Source organism: Caretta caretta, chromosome 4, assembly GCF_965140235.1.
Source record: "Caretta caretta isolate rCarCar2 chromosome 4, rCarCar1.hap1, whole genome shotgun sequence".
NCBI lineage: Eukaryota > Metazoa > Chordata > Testudines > Cheloniidae > Caretta > Caretta caretta.
Genome location: NC_134209.1, coordinates 22,885,019 through 22,899,769, shown reverse-complemented (window position 1 = coordinate 22,899,769; position 14,751 = coordinate 22,885,019). Strand labels below are relative to the sequence as shown.

The 14,751-nt window shown below is 48.3% G+C and overlaps 1 protein-coding gene across 4 annotated transcripts in view; it reads left to right on the top strand.

The window, feature by feature from the left end:
- Window positions 1–3,529: 3,529 nt before the first annotated feature.
- The window catches only part of NPFFR2 (neuropeptide FF receptor 2), a 37,286-nt gene continuing 26,064 nt past the window's right edge, over window positions 3,530–14,751 (top strand). For 2 of the 4 annotated variants that reach the window (XM_048847749.2, XM_048847750.2), the window contains exon 1: window positions 4,347–4,486. The gene's annotated coding sequence lies outside the window, so the exon portion shown is untranslated. Of the gene's footprint in view, window positions 4,176–4,346; window positions 4,487–14,751 lie in introns of those variants that run through there. The other 2 variants (XM_048847752.2, XM_048847751.2) reach the window with 2 other exon arrangements.

Here is a 14,751-nt window from a genome sequence, read left to right as displayed (position 1 = left end):
TCTGTATTCGCAAAAAGAAAAGGAGGACTTGTGGCACCTTAGAGACTAACCAATTTATTTGAGCATAAGCTTTCGTGAGCTACAGCTCACGAAAGCTTATGCTCAAATAAATTGGTTAGTCTCTAAGGTGCCACAAGTACTTCGCTTCTATAGACAATGTCTACAGTCCAGCGCTACAGCATTTATGGTCCTAAGCTTACAGCTCTGGGAATGAGACCAAAATGGTATTGAAACGAAAGCTTTTGCGTATGCTCGGCTTTTACGACTGTATGCTATTTTGACATTTAACTTAATATGTTTCAGCTACAAATGGATGCATTTTTTACAATGTATTTAAATTAGGGGGGAATCTTTCACTTGACACTCATGATCCAATTGGTCTGAACAGGACTGTCTAACTTCCTGCCCTCCAGAAGTTTGCCAAATTGCCTTGAGACTTCACCACCGCCCACTGAGAAGCAGATAAAGACAAATGGGATTTTCAAAAGTGCTCAGCATTGGTCCAACGCTTCTTCCATGTAAGTCTCAATGGGAATTTTACCAGTGATTGCAATGGGAGCAGAGTTAGGCCAACACCGCATGTTTTTGAAAAATCCCATCCTCGATCATTTGCCTACCACCAACACCATGATGGCTTTTTAGTTCAGCTGTAAAATGTTTAACAGTTACTGCAAAATTAATGGTATGCGACTCGAACATCCAGCTGCTCCGTGAAATTAATTATATTTTAAATCCTTGTGCCCTCTTTCCTGCTGCAGATTGCAGCTGCTCCTCTGAGCTACACACAGTCAAGTTTAGCCTTTGTGCCAGAGTGCGATCTTTGGCAGGCTTTTTAGAAGTTTTAATAAAACCTATCACTTCAGCTCATGGTGGAAAACTATTGCCCACGGAGTTGAAAATTGACCAGTATTCACCCTGCAGCTAAGGTCGTTGTAATCCACCATATGGACCTCTCAGTTTAAGTGTACCCTTCCACCATATGGCCAAACTCCACTCAATGTATAATGAAATAATACATCATAGAAGATGCACTTATTACATGGAAACATTGCCTTTAGACAGGAAACACCCCTCCCTGTGTGATTCTAATTGTAATCCTACACCCCTTTATTGTCTTGGCATGCATTTACCCATCTAGTGCATTCCAAAGCAGTTCACCTGCACAATGGGTGCCCATGGATTTTGTGGGCACAAGTTTTTGCATCCATCTTGGGAAATTTGTATTGTTGTACAATAGGTTGCTGTTGTACTGTGCCTTACATCATGGAGCCCCCCACCTTCATCCGGGATGGATCCTCAAAGTACTTCTGTAACAAAAAAGAATAATGTATTATGAGAGAGACAAGATGCGTGAGGTCATATCTTTTATTGGCCCAACTTCTGCTGGTGAAAGAGACAAACTTTCGAGCTAACACAAGAGCGCTTCCTCAGGTCTGGGAACGGTACTTAGGGTAACACAGCTAAATACAAAGAGGAACAGATAAAGAGTTACATGTTGCAAGAGACCATTCTAGGGGAAGTAAGCAGTCAGCACCTCTACGGCTGTAGGACAAAGGGGGGCTTAGTGGGTTACAGATTGTTGTAATGAGCCATAAATCCAGTGTCTTTATTAAGTCCATGATTTTTAGTGGCTAGCAAAGTCATGAATGTAACCTCCCAGGCTCATCTTTTGAAGGTGTTGTGCAGGTTTCCTTTGAGGACAAGGACTGAGAGATCAGATATGCAGTGATTGCTTTGTGAAAAATGTTTGCCCATGGCTGATGGATGATTTTGTCTTTTATCATTTTTCAGTGTGAGTTTATTTGAGAGTGTAGTGATTGTCTCATTTCACTTAGTTGTTATCGGGGCATTTGGTGCACTGGCTGAGGTACACCACATGTTGTGATTGGCAGGTGTAGGCCCATGGATCTTGAAAGGTGTGTTGTGGGCAGGGCCTGTGCAACCACTAGGTGAACTAGGTGGCCGCCTAGGGCGCCAAGATTTGGGCGTGCCAAAAAGCAGTGCCCCCCAATTTTGTTTTACACTATTGCTTAGGGGCAGGTACCTGTCAGTCTCCAGCGCTCGGGCCGTACCAAGCAGCCTCTTCACCTCGGAGTCTCCCCCATTTGCTCGGGGGCCACTGCTCCTCTCAGGCTCCCCGGCCGCTGCGGCCGCCCGGGAGGACACAGGCGGGGGGCGCCGCTGCGGAGGAGACGCAAGGGGCTGTCCTCGGCTGGCACCCCGCACCTGCTGACCGAGAGCAGCAGGAACCAGGTGCCGCTCGGGGGGGGCCGGGCGGCCCGAACCCAAGGCGGTGGCAGCCTCCGCACTAGCAGGGGCAGGCAGGGAGCGTAGGTGTCCTGGGCTCGGGCCGCCCGGCTCCCACCCAGTGGCGCCCGGTTCCTGCTGCTCTCGGCCGGCAGGTGTGGGGCCCCAGCCGAGCCCGGCCCCTTGCGTCTCCTCCGCGGTGGTGCCCCCCGCCTGCATCCTCCCGGGCGGCTGCGGCCGGGGAGCCTGAGAGGAGGAGTGGCCCCCGGGCAAGCAGGGGAGACTCCGAGATGAAGAGGCTGCTGGCCCCGGCACAGCCCGAGCACTGGAGACTGACAGGTACCTGCCCCTGCCCCATCCCGGCACCGCCTGCCCCCCAGCCCAGTGAGTGTTACCTGTCCCACCAGCCTCAGTGCCCTGCCCCATGCTGTCAGCCACCCCAAGCTCACTGTGACACCAGCACCCCTTGGCGAAGGGCCCCCTGATCTTCACAAACAGTTGTCACCGCAGGCCTGACAAACTCACTGCACCCCACACGTGTCTGACAGGGCACTTACCCACAAAGAGGAACGTGGAAGGGATCTACACAAGGCTGGTAACTTGTCAAGAGTGAGAATCTTTGTGAGATGTGTGCATGGGTAATATTGAAGGAATAATGTATTTACCTTAAAAGTCTGCTTTACAGACTTGGAGTAGAAATTAGTCACCAGGGGATAATGGCCCTTTATGGGCAAGGGGGATTTGTCACCCTGCCTAACCTGGCTGGTGATGCAATGCAAGGCTCAATTGTTTAGCTTTGCACAATAGTAAGACTTTGAATGAGACACCATCAGAGGCAATGGCAAACAACTGCAATGCCTTAAAGGTAAAAAAGAAACATTACAACAGCCCTTACCCATTCTGACAGGCTGTTTATAATGCTAAGTTTAATAGTTTTTGGAGGTTGTGGGGGGAGGGGAGAGGGGTTCCGCAAGGTGGAAGTTTCGCCTAGGGCCCAAAATATCGTTGCACTGGCCCTGGGTGTGTGTGTGTGTGTGCGGGGGGGGGGGGGGGGGGGGGTACTGATCATTATAGTGGGAGATATGTCTGCAGGTTTCTAGTCTGTTGTTATGGCTTTTGCTGGTGCTGCTTTGAATTGATGTGTCTGGGGGAAGCTTGCTTCTGCTGATGAGCTTGGTGAGGCTGGGCAGTTGTCTGACAGCCAGAAGAGGGGAAAAGAGCTTTCACGACGTGGTTTATTTACTAATTATTATTGTCAGTACAGCGATCTCCTTCAAATTCAATTGACTTGCTAGCATGTCTGGGGGAAAGAAGACTGAGGAGGGACCTGGTAACAGTCTTCCAATATGTTATAAAGAGGAGAGTGATCAATCGTTCCCCACCTCCACTGAGGGTAGGACGCAAATGGGCTGCATGGGAGATTAAGGTGCCATAATAGGAAAAACTTTCCAACTCTCAGGGTAGTTAAGCTCTGGAGCAGGCTTCCAAGGGAGGTGGCAGACTCCCCACCACTGGAGATTAAGAACAGGCTGGACAAACCCCTGTCAGGGGTAGTTTTAGTTTACTTGGTCCTGCCTGAGGGCAGGGGGGCTGGACTTGAGGACTTCCCGTGGTCTCTTCCAGCCATACCTTATCTGTGATCCCATGGCTAAGGCTGGAGCTGGAGCAGTTAATGCAAAGTGGATTTAGACGCAGAGCAGGCAGAGATGGAAGACACGTGTTAGGCAACCAACACCTCCTCCATCCCTCGCTGGAGCCTTGCTAGGAGGACGGAGTAGATGTCGCCTAATGACCAATTCCTTCCCACTGGCTCTCCCCTAGTCCCCACCGCAGGCCCGGCTCGGAATCCCCAGAGCAGCGAAGCGGGGCTCCGGCCAGCCCTGGGTGCGGAGGCGAGCTGCGGAAGGATGCCAAGGGGCTGGAGCTGGGTGAGTGGTGGCTGCTAGCCCGGGCTCGGGGCTGGGGGGCGGGCGCTCGGGGCTTTGAGTCTCTCTCCGCGGCGTTTCTCCGGCTGGCTACAGGCGGCTCGTCGCTGACTCCCTCCCTCCTCCGCTCCCCCAATACGGGGCAGGGCTGCCCGCCCCCCCCCGGCCCGCCCCCTTCCAACGCTGCTCAAATGCCGGCCCCGGCAGCGGGGCTGGGCGGGGGTCCCCTCGGCTCGCCGCCGGGCCATGGAGCACGTGGGGCCGGGCCATGGAGGGGGACGCCCCGCTCCGGCTGGGCTTCCTGCGCTGACCAGGTAGGGTGGGCACCGGGAGCCGGCCCCACGCGTGTCCGGAGCCGCGCGGCGGGGACCGGCCCCCGGCGGGAGGAGCGGGGGGCCGGGGTGGGCGGGGAAGTGAGCGGACCCTCCCCTGCGCATCCCGGCGCACACCGAGCCCTGCTGCCGGCGCCTGACTCCCTCCGGGCCGGGTCCCGGCTCGGTGTCCGCAGCTCCGTGCAAGCGGCGGGGCAGGGGCCGTGCCGGGCTTGCGTTCCGCTGTATTGCAGCGTCCTTCTGTCCCGACCCGCCAGCCGAGACACGGGCTGGAAATGCTGACGAGCGTGGACCTCCTCGACCCACCGGGCAACGCTTCCCGCCTGCCCCGCGGCGCACGATGGCTGTGCAGAGTCAGCGTGCCCCATCCTGCCCGCTTGCCACTGGGTAAAGAGAGCTGCCCCTGGGCACCGCCACCTTCGCCGCCTGGCTGAAGGGCGTTCACACCCGTGAATGAAAAGTTTCAGAGTAGCAGCCGTGTTAGTCTGAATCCGCACAAAGACCAGGAGGACGTGTGGCACCTTGGAGACTAACCCATTTATTAGAGCGTAAGCTTTCGTGAGCTACAGCTGTGGCTGAATGCATCCGATGAAGTGGACTGTAGCTCAGGAAAGCTTATGCTCAAATAAATGTAAAAAGAACAGGAGGACTTGTGGCACCTTAGAGACTAACCAGTTTATTTGAGCCTGAGCTTTCGTGAAGTGAGCTGTAGCTCAGGAAAGCTTATGCTCAAATAAATTGGTTAGTCTCTAAGGTGCCACAAGTCCTCCTGTTCTTTTTACATCAGTTAATGGACTCTGTCATTTTACATTTAAATAGAGCGAAGCTGGACAACTATTCTTCTTCGGCTTGATCCACGCCCAGCTTTTGTACCAGTCTAAGGAACTTGGTTTATGAACTTATATATTTACATGGAAACAACTCCCCCAGTGTGGACACAGTTATACTGTTAAAAAAAGGGCTTATCTAGGCACATTGATAATTGACAGAAATGAGCTCTGTGGTACAAGCAGTTCGATGCTGGTACAGCTGCTTCACCACTGGGTGGGTTGCACGAGTGTAACTACATTCGATTCTAGCCAATATAGTCTATTTAATTGGTACAAAACCTGCAGAGAGCTACAATCCAAAGGAGCAGTCAGTTTCATTTCATGTATTACATAATGTATGGAGCTCTGGGTTATCATCCCCGGGACTGGCAAAATTGATGTATTTGCTGCTAGATGAAATATAATGTTTATTTGCGCCAGTCAGGCAATGGGGCTGTGTTTTTCCTCTGCTAAAACTGTGAATGGCTAAAGGTGTATAGGGTGGAAATCCTCTTACTTGAAATGATTTTTTTTATAGGGCTCAGCTGCTTTGAATTGGCATAGAGGTACCGGCTTACAGCCACAGAGGATCCGGCCCATAGATGTGCATTTACTCAGGGGTATCTGTACTATTTACTGTGGATTCAGTAGAACAGCAGCCAAGTTCTGCAGTACAGTGTCCTGCCGCACTAGTTTTAATTAGTGTAACTCCACTGATTAAAATGGACCCATCCCAAATGTATACTGGTGCAAGTGAGAGGAGAATCAGACCCTAAGACTACAAGTTAGCACTGAAAAGCAACCTGAAAGACATCCATTAAAACAAGTTGGTGCTATTGTTCTTTATCATAAAACGTAATACTTTGCACCTAGCCTAGCATATTGCTCGTTCATCTCACAATATGCCTTTAGGGCAGGGGCAGGCAAACTTTTTGGCCTGAGGGCTGCATCTGAGGGCTGCATCTGAAATTGTATGGAGGGCCAGTTAGGGGAGGCTGTGCCTCCCCAAACAGCCTGGCATGGCATGGCCCAGCCCCCTATCAGACCCCCACCGCTTCTCACCCCCTGATGGCCCCCCAGCAACCTCTGCCCCCCACTCTCTGTCCCCTGACCGCCCCCCGAGACCCCTGTCCCATCCAACCGCCCCTTCTCCCTGACCGCTCCTGGATCCACTGCCCCTAACTGTCCCCCGCCGCCCCATCCAACCCCCCTCTCCTTCTTGACTACTCCCCCGAGGCCCCTGCCCCCCCACTCTATCCTCTGACCGCCCCCAGGACCCCTGCCCCATCCAACCACCTCTTCTCCCTGACAGCCCCCGGACACTCCACCCCTAACTACCCCCCGCTGCCCCATCCAACCTCTCCTCTCCTTCTGGACTGCCCCCCAGGACTCCTGCTCCCATTCAACCCCCCTGTTCCCTGCCCTCTGACCGCCCTGACCCCATCTACACCCCCGGCCCCTGACCATCCCCCGAACTCCCCTGACCTCTAGCCAAACCCCCCTGCTTCCTGCCCCCTTACCGTGCTGCCTGGATCACCAGTGGCTGGAAGTGCAGCTGCACCAGGACAGGCAGCCGCGCCGCATGGCACAGGGCACCAGGTCAGGCAGGAGCTCACAGCCCAGAGCATGGCACCGGTGGCACGCTGAGGCTGCGGGGAAAGGGGGACAGCGGGGGAGGGGCCGGGGGCTAGCCTCCCAGGCCAGGAGCTCAGGGGGCGGGCAGGACGGTCCCGCGGGCCGTAGTTTGCCCACCTCTGCTTTAGGGGGTGATTTGAGCACGCAGGTTACCTTCTAAATGGAGAAGAAAATGTTTTCCATTTTCTCTTTCCTTTTATTTGCATATCCATGGTTACAAGCAGCAGACGAAACAAACACCGTGCACTAAACAATCCTGTTGACAAAAGACTCACTTTGCTTATGGTCTTCTAAATATTACATCTCAGGAGCTACAGTGTAAATGTCACCAAAGAAAACAATGACAAATTCTGGGCTGGAGTCCTACTGCTGTTAAATGGAGGTACACCAGTGTACTTCTCTGGATTGAAGAGTGCAGGTATAAATGAGAGCAGAATCTTCCAGCAGTTCATGGGCTGAGTGTGAACTCTTCGACTCCCCCCCCCGGATATTTTAACCCCAAGACTTCTCTGTGACTCCTTTATAGAGGACACAGTGGAGATCACAGCAAAATGAACAGGAAACTGCCCACGGGGATTTTTCTGAATAGTCCCTGTTACAAACTGGTTTATAAATTCTCTGGGCCTGACCCTGCTCCCATACTTAAATTGTGAACTCTTTGAGTCAACTGCCTTTAGTGTGTGTGTGTGTGTGTGTGTGTGTGTGTGTGTGTGTGTGTGTCCACAATGCCTAGTACAGTGGATTCCTCATCCTACACTGGGGCCTCTGGCTGCTACTGCAATGCATACAGTAATAATATTAATTGAAGTCCATGGCAAAACTCCCCTAATCAGTTTTCTCTTTAGTTTCTAATGCGACATGTGGCTTGGTGATTTGATCCAGGACGAGTTTACAAGAGTGATTTACTAGTGGATCATGTGTATGTCAGGCAATATACTGTGCCACTATGCACCTGAGTAAATGGTAAAATGTGATGACACTTTTTGGCTGAATTACTTCTGGGGACGCTGGCTGAGACACTTGACACTGTACATTGTTTACCAGTTTTAAAATACATTTGTATTCATGTTCAGAATTCACATTTTAATCTGATGAGGTTCTCACTCAACTAAGACCAGATTCTGTCATTATTTCTCATGTTTAGTGGTGCCTTCTCTGTGTTTTTCATTTTGAGAGGGATTCAATTTATTTTAATGGTTCAGAATTAGATCCTTTACCCAGCTCTGTTTTTATATAAGCGAGCCATTGGCTTTTTTTATGGCCAGAATCTGATATCTTTTCTCACACTGAGAAGTGCCTTAGTCCGCAAATAGTCCAAATCACTAGTGATTTATAGCAGGACTACCCCTGAAATCAGATATTCTTCAAGATGAGGAAAGCTATCAAAATCTGGCCCTCCAATTTTTGGGGCCAGACTATCCATTTCTCCATTACTATATTCTGACACCTTGAAGCCAACTTTTCACGGTCTATATTCCAGGCTCTTCTGGGGACATGCCCAGCACCCAGGATAAATTACAGCAGCCTCTCCAGGGGCCATTCTGTAGCACAGACTAGCTCAGGTACAGTCTGTTCTGCCCCCTTCTCCATTACATGCCCTCAGTAAATCCCTTATGCTGGGGGCTGCAGGAGACAGTGTAGATCTGTTGTGGCAGCTATATAGTGCCTGGGGACCCCCCCTTATGCCAGAATTATTACCCAGGCGTGGTTTCAGCCCCTTTATGCCATGAGGGCCACAGGGTGCTGCAGAATCTGAGCTCTCATGGCATCACAACTTTTGGTTCTTAGAAACAGCATTGGGTCTTAGTCCAGTGAGTCGTCTTCGTTCAGTCATACTGTCTCAGTGCAGAAGGAAATGGGGGGGGGGGGGGACTTGCAGAAATAAGGTTTGAAAATTGCTGAGTACCTTCAACTTCCACTGACTTCAGAAGTAGTTTTAGGTGGCTTAGCACCTCACAGTGCTTTCAACTGTATCAGATCAAGACCCTATTTATTCTAGGACAGGTTCCAGTCAGTCAAGTGTAGCAAATGAGCCAAGTATTTAATGGTATTGATACAAGAGATTTTTTTCCAGCTGCTCAATTCTGTGTTGGAAATACGGTATTATGGACATTGCCCTCTCACCTGAAGCAAGGGAAAGATTGAAATTAAACTTATTTCAATTAGAGCAGGTAATGCATCAGAAACGGTTATGGTTAGGAAAGACATGTTTCCAGACAATTAAAAATACTATTAATCCAAACCATGCAATTACATTTTCTCATTGCTGTCCTCAAATTATGCTCCTTATAGAAATCAAAGCAGAGGGTACTTTGATGATTGGGGTGGAGGGTGAGAAGAGACAGGGAAAGGCCTAAGTTTATTGCGAAGTATCTTCTCCTTTAAGAAAAGGAGGACTTGTGGCACCTTAGAGACTAAACTAATTTATTTGAGCATAAGCTTTCACGAAAGCTAAATAAATTGGTTAGTCTCTAAGGTGCCACAAGTACTCCTTTTCTTTTTGCGAATACAGATAACACTGCTGTTACTCTGAAACCTATCTTCTCCTTTGAATTTTTCCCCATGACAACAAAAGTAATGAATAGGTCATCTAAGCTAATGGTGCAGGAAACTGAACTCTCCCACTACATAGCCTTGGTTTTATCTTTTATTAGGTAGATGACTGAATAATTACCTCCTCAGGCAAGCTCAAATTTATAGGCTCATAAGGGAGACTGACTGTGAACAATATAGGAATGGCAGAATCTGGGCTTGAAGGCTCCAATCCAGCAAGGTATTTAAAGAGATGCTCAACTTTCAGCAGGTGAATTGTCCCATTGATAGGACAATTCACCTGCCAAAAATTAGGGCACATGCTCTAAGGGTATCATTGTGCAACCCTTACTTATACTGCTGGGTGTTTATTTACACAAGGTCTTCTTAAAGCCAGTGGGACCACTTGCACGAGTCTTCACCAATGTAAGGATTGCACAATCAGGCTATCAATAATTTGGTGCTAGAAGGAGAGTGTACCTCCAAAAGGTAGCAGGAGATTCTGTGGGAACCCCTGGTCCCCAGTCCTATATTCTCTGTGTGTGTGATGGGGCACACCACTCACCCTCTCCTCCTGGTCCCTCTGCGAATTAGCTCTTGAGGGTGACCCCCCTTACTGTGATGCCAACACACCACCTCTCTCTCTCCAGTCTGCAACTCCTCTCTCATTCCAGGAACCGCAGCGGCCTCTTTGTGACTCAGCCCTCCGGCTAGGTCACTCAGCCTTTCCCCTGCTTCTGGGAGGAAGGGGTATACTCCTCCAAATTCTCTGTCACTGCCACAGGGACCCAAGCAGTCATCCAGTTCACTGCCGTGCCGTGCCACTTCCCCAGTGGCCTGGACCTGCCTTCTACTCTGGGTTCCAGTCAAGGGACCCTCAGCTCACCAGTTCAGGGCTTTCCTCTCCTAGCCCTCACTGCTCCTTCCCTGGACTGCTTGAGGCCACAGCCTGTGGAGTTAATAGGCCTACAGGGCCACCTTAACCACTTCCAGTCCTGTGTGGGATGGACACCCCATCACAGTGCGCCACACAGTTTATAGTGAGTCTATTTCTGTTTTAGGGAGTTTTAGAAAATGTACATTAGAAATATTGCATATTTTTTAAAGCTAAGCCTCTATTAATTTTTCATGTTATAAAAATCTAGTCAGGTTGCTCTGTGTCCTTATGTTAAAAAAGAACTCTCATCTACCCTGATAATTGTGACATCTTTTACAATTGAAACTGCAAATCTACGGCATGAGAATCTTATTAGAACACAACTTTTTCATTAGTATTTAAGAATACCCAAAGGCAGGAAGTGGTCTCTTGTTTTGGTAAGTGATTTTAGGCGAGCAACAGAAACCACTCCTTTGGTCAACTTAATGTACCCTCTCACATTCACATCATACATAATCTGAAAGCTTTTTATGTCTACTTTAAGATGAGGTATGATGTACAGCTGTCAGGTGGGGCTTTTACCAAAGAAAAAGGGATAAACACCAACACATTAAAATGACCACTTTGAAATATTTGCATTCATTTTTTTTAGTTTAATGATTCTGTGTATTATTTCAAGACATAAACATGGATTTATTTGTGATATCAAAGCATCAGAAAACAACCTAAAGGGCAAAACAAAATCTAACAATACATTTGTACACGTATCATTGAAATGTAATAGCACTGGTGACATTTCTAGTCAACATCATCATTGTTACCTTGTTCATCATCATGATCTCTGTCAAGAGTGCATGGATCACCATAGCTTCATTGCATTGGCATGTATACAGTTCTGTGCAGGGAAGATTGTTTTGACTACAGACACAGTTGATTGTGCAGTGATCCCTACTGGTACAGGCACAAATAAGGTCTCATAGAAGCTCACAAGCCATTTGGCCCTTGGAAAAAAAGAAGAATTCGCTTATCAGCCACATTTTCCCATCTGTGTCGCAATGGTGATCCAATACTTGGTTTACCTATGTGCGAAGACATCCAAATCTTTGTTTGCCAAGACGCTTTTTTGACATGCTCTTCAAAACTGTCCTCACATAGTGTGAATTTGGCCAGTGACCTGTCCTTTTTGATGGCTAGATTGAGGCACAAGCAATTCTGGTCTCTGTGGATCTCCTTTTTTCTTGCTGTGGTCATACAGCACTGCTACCAGTTTCCTTGCTGGAGAACATTAAATACAAATTTTTCCCCAATATCAAATAGGGATGACACAGAGTCACATCCTGTCACTGCGTTGTAAAGCAGGAAGCATGTTGCGGAAGTCAGATGTGATTGCAGCACAAATTGCATGCACAAGTATGAAGCGAAGCTAGTCAGTTGTACTGGTAACAGTGCACATTTCAATCCACATTTTATCTATGTGGTCCATTTTTGGGAAGTAGTGATCAGCAAGGACCAAAACATCTGTATCAGGTGACCTAATTATTATGGTTCCTTTGACATCAAGCAACCCAAAAGCCATATTGGCACATACAGCATGCAGAAGCAACCTTGTGTCCACTTCCTCTTGCATACTGTACAGGTCCTGGGCTTCTTCAACATCTCTACTGGTGATGGACTTTGCTATTTCACCATTGGAAAAGCTTCCAGCAAGGAGAGTTTGTGTTGGGTAAGCTTCTATGCTGTCAGGTGCATTTTGAACCATACATTCACAGAGGAATTTTACAAGTGATTGCTTGTTGAATGCCACGTTTAGAAACTTTTTCCATGGAGGCATAGGGCATCCACCAATCACCTGATATTACTTGCATCCAACATTAGATCCTGTCCAGTGCTGTCTTTCTGCAGTTTTCACAGGGTTACTGTTCTCATATTTGTCAAACACTTCACATACAGAGTTTGCTTTGTCAAATCCTTTAGGACCTACCTCAACTGCTCAGCAGACAATTCATGAATGCGTGGAATTTGTCTCCAGCTACATTTGTATGACAGCCATCGTATCTCTGATGTACACTATGGACTCTTTGTTGCATGCTGTTAGCTCATGGATTCTTTTTAGCTTGAGCTTCCACCTGATGCCCTAATTCAGCGTTGTCTGTTCTTATTGTTCCATCAGCATGGAAAAGGAACTTAGGCACAGGTCCTATTGGGTGACTAAGAACAGTTACCATTGAAACATCATCTCTTGCTAAGGACAGGGCTGTGCAGAAAATAATTTCTTGACTGATGGCTGCTCTGATTATGTCTCCCTTGCCGGACTTAAATTTGGTCTTCTTGGCCATGTCAGCAAATGTTTTGATATCAAATTTAATGACTGGGCTGAAAAAGCTACGTGTCCTATTAGAATCAAGTGCATCTCTCACAATCTCTCCATTTGTTTTCAGCAGAGGCTCTTGTACATCTGATATTACATGCAGTCTAGCAGAGGTGTCAGTAAGCACCTCTGGATGTGATTCAGGATTAAAGGGTTTGGCATATTATTGATGAAGGGGTCGGTAAAAGATGCCTCTGCATGGAAGAGGAGTGAAGAGCATGTTGCAAGGACTTGTTTGTGGACCTTGTCTTTGCTACTTCTTGTTAGGCCACATCTGTTTCTCATAGTTTTTGCATATTCATAATACGAAGCTGTATAATGTCATCTCCAACACTAATAGTGACCCGTGCATAAGGGTCAGTGAATTAAAAAGCTAGCTTCTTGAATATTTCAAAGGCTACTACTGCATGCATAGGCATTTACAAATTAAAACCTTCTACTAGGCAGACTAGATCCTATACGGTACGTACAAAAGCTTACAAAGGAGAAGCATTACATTAGGTGTTCACATACATTTATATCTATCCCCGATGCAGTACAAACTGTGAGCACGCAGTCTAGCGCTGCTCGTGCACAGCCTTCACTGTAAGACTCATCTGGTCACCAAATTTCAATTTAAAATCTAGAAAACTTATAACACTTGTGAGACACTTTGACAATTAAGAATATGCGATGTGAAAAAGTGAAGCTGAATGAGGTTTAAGTTGAACAAGTGAAACTTTATTAAAACCTGTGCATTGCTCTTTCTGTGTGGCTGGGTAACTCCCCATGTTCCCTCTTCCGTAAGTGACCCATCACTAACAGAGGCTCCCGGGAACATTGGCTCTCTGACTCCAGTTCCATTGTTTCTGATACAGTGGTTGGCTTATACCCTGAAGTTGACACATTAAGAACTAGTCTCTGTCAGAGACCGTTTACCAGCACCTATAAACTAATCATCTAGAACTGAGAGCTATATCTCTTTTAAAGTTTTATGAATTTTAAGCCATTTCACTGATTTGGGGCAATGCATCCCCGCATTGTAACTGCAGGGTTTTCTATAGAGAGCCACAAGCTGACTAAGCAAAATAGGTGCTTCTAATGGCGTGCACTCACCTCATGCAAGCGTCCCCTGGTTGAGTGTGTGCGTGTGGGTGCAGTTTTTCCTCAATTTCCTCCCCTCACAGTGCCTCGTCAGCTGCTGCGCTTGTCAGGCAGGTCTTCGATGACTCAGCCCTCTGCGAAGTCAAACACAGTCCTTGTGCGAAAACCAAACCCAACACAGTCTAACCAGGCCTATCTCAAAGCCCTCAGTAATGTCCTGTAGCCCTCCCTGGGCTTAGTCATTTAACAGTCCAGCCATCAGAGTATCCTCAGTTGGTGTGTCCTGCAGCGCTTCCTGGGCTCCGTCCTTCCACAGCTCCATAGGGCCCATCACGGTACCATCAGTTGGGGTCTAGCTAATTTGCAAAGGTTCCTGGTCTGCAGGGGAGCAGCACCCACAGGGTTTCCTCCCTGGAGACTCTTTACCTTTACTTTGAATCATCAGTGACCGCAGTGCTCCAGCTGAGTCAGTCTCAGTTTGGCCCCCTTTTGGAGGAGAGGGGGTAACAGTTCCACATACAGTCCCTTCCCTGGGCCTATCTAAATTCCCTTCTCTCAGGGCATAGTCACTTCCCCAGTGTCTGATGGGGGTGGGGAGACTCAGGCCTGCCCACTACTGCAGGGACCTTTTAAGTATAGCAGCCTTGTGCCATGTCCTTTTAACTAACTGCATTTCCCTGGGCCACTTCCCTTGTCTTTGTTGAGTCCCAGCAGCCAGCCAGGAGCACCTTCCTTGCTCCCCGGTCCCTGCCAGTAACTACCTGCCTTGGCTCTTGCAGCTCCTAGAACCTGCCAGGAGCCCCTTCCTTGCTCCCCAGTGTTAAAGTACAATTTAAAAAACTTTGATTTTTAAACAATTTCTTGAATATATATCTACATAATTGTTCTAGGTTTGTCATGTTTAGTATCATGGTGTTCGTGCGAGAAAGGACTTTTGAATGAT